The following is a 2,482-nucleotide window of genomic DNA, read 5'->3' as shown; positions in this document are numbered from 1 at the left end:
AACTAATGTCCAGCTGACCGCACTCCATTTCTCATAAAGCAATATTGTTATGCTTATACACGCTCGTTGCACCGTCAGTTGCATTGCATTTCCATTAACATTTCCTTTTTCTTCCCTAATTAAGCTAACGGAATAATGAAAATGGAATTAGAATGGTCTTCGAAATCATGTCAACTCTATCAATATAAATCGTATATATATTATATATAATATAATAAGAGCATATAATAAAATTTATACAGATGCGTTGATTTTTTTTATTTTTTTTACGTGTAATAATGACAACCAAAACTAAATGTGTTGTGTTCAAGTAAAAGTTATTAAATGAATATGCATATACGCAGATTTTCTCATTTCCTTTCGTATTTGGTTTGAAATTTAATGCGACCGTCTGTTTTTTTTTTCTTTCTTTCTTTCTTTCACTCTTTCTTTCTTTTTCTTTACTTTATTTTCGCTGGATTTGATAAAACGTGCAGCCCTTTATTTAGACTTTAGCGAGATCCCTGAGGTCGATTTTTTTTATCGAAATCGCCCGAATAGTTTTTGAGTAATAGTAAAAAAAAAAAAAAAAAAAAAAAAAAAAAAAAAAAACACATCGATATCAACAGTGACAATTTATGAAAACCCAGATAAAATCCAGAAAATACCACACCGGCATTCTGGTGTTATCCTTGCCCAGATTCATCCTTAATCCAGCGTGTTACTGAAACAGGATTTTCGAGTTCTATGTTTTATACTTTTTTGTGTGTGAATATTTGACATGGCCGATGTTAGGGGCTGAAAAAAGTCTTTTATTTTTTTTATTTTTTTATTATTATTATTTTTTTTTTTTTTTTACATATATGTCACTTTCACAAGAAGCACAGGGAAAAAGTACACAAACAATATGGAGCAAAAATTAGATTTATTATTCAGCTACAAAATTACCCATAAAACGTTTGTTCGAACTATAAATGAGTGTGAGTTTCGAAATATCGGCAGTTGAATTTTTCGTAGATTTCCATGTTTATTTTGGTATTGACAAAATAAGGTATAAGAATAATCTTCCTATTACATAATCCTCTATCATCTACCTGCATTCCGAAGTCTTGCGGAAATTCCCAGCACGTAACAGTATCTCAAAAAGTGATTAATGTTACCTGATTAATTATTAATTAATTAATAACATCAATTAATTAATATATATATAACATTAATTAATATATATATAATATTAATTAATTAATATATATAACAGTGTAATTTATTAATTAAGGGTTACACTGTTTTAGGGTGTTTTTTCGGCGTACACTGGACACTTTTCAAAAACGAAAATCCCCCCCCCCCCCCCAAATAACACGAACATTCTGATTTCACCATTTTCTAACAGAGAAGCCATTTATCTAGTACATGTTCGAAGCACTTTTTTTCGAATTTGACCCAGTTTTTGTTTTGTGAATGTTTTACGTGGACGACTTTTAGAATACCATAAAAGGGATTTGTTTTATGTATGTCACTTTTACAAGAAGCACAGAAAAAAAGCAAAAACTATGTGGAACATGCAAATAGATCTATGATTCAGCTACGAAATTTGCCATATTACGGTTATTTCAAACTAAAATCGCGTCTGCTATGCGTAAATATGGAAAACATAGAAATATCATGATTATATTCCTCTGTAACAAAGGGGAAGGATTACTAAAGATGCCAGGACTGTTCTTGCATTTGCATTGTCATCCCATGAGGCTATGTAGGCACCATAGGCACACACAGAAACGGGTGCGCTCGTATGTGTGTGTGTGTGTGGTGTTTGCGTGGGTGTATGCTTGTTTGTGTGTATAGACACACACAGAAACGGGTGCACTCGTCTGTGTGTGTGTGTGCTTGAGTTAGAGTGCGTGTGTGTGTGTTTGAGTGAGTGAGTGTGTGTCTGAGTGAGTGAGTGAGTGTATGAGTGAGTGATTGAGTGAGCGTTTGTGTGTGTGTGTGTGTGTTTTGTGTGTTTTTGAGTGAGTGAGTGTGTGTGTGCGGGTGTGTGTGTTTGAGTGAATGTGTTTGAGTGTGTGTGTGTGTGTGTGTGTGTGTGTTTGAGTGAGTGAGTGTGTGTTTGAGTGAGTGTGTGTGTGTGCGTCTAAAAATGGATAATAATAATGACAATATATCGAAGCGCGTTAGTTACACTCAGTCTGTTATATTCATTTCCTACTAAATCTGATACTAAGAATTATATTTTTCGCCATTACATCTTAAAATAATAATCTCTTGTCATTAGTTTTTTCAGAGAATTATTATTTTTTTATTATTTTTATTCTATTTTTTTTCGTCATTATTTTTTAACCGTAAGTACAAAATGAAGATTCAATTACAGAAGGGAGATCCAAAATTCGATAAAGAAAGCTAAGTGGGAACTCTCTCTCATCATCTCTCTTTTCCCTCTCTCACTCCCCCTCTCTCCCTCTTTCTCCCTCCCCTCTCTCTCTCTCTCTCTCTCTCTCTCTCTCTC

The sequence above is a fragment of the Penaeus vannamei genome, chromosome 9 (assembly GCF_042767895.1).
Source record: "Penaeus vannamei isolate JL-2024 chromosome 9, ASM4276789v1, whole genome shotgun sequence".
NCBI lineage: Eukaryota > Metazoa > Arthropoda > Malacostraca > Decapoda > Penaeidae > Penaeus > Penaeus vannamei.
The sequence above is the reverse complement of the archived record's forward strand: the minus strand, read 5'-3'. Positions refer to the sequence as shown.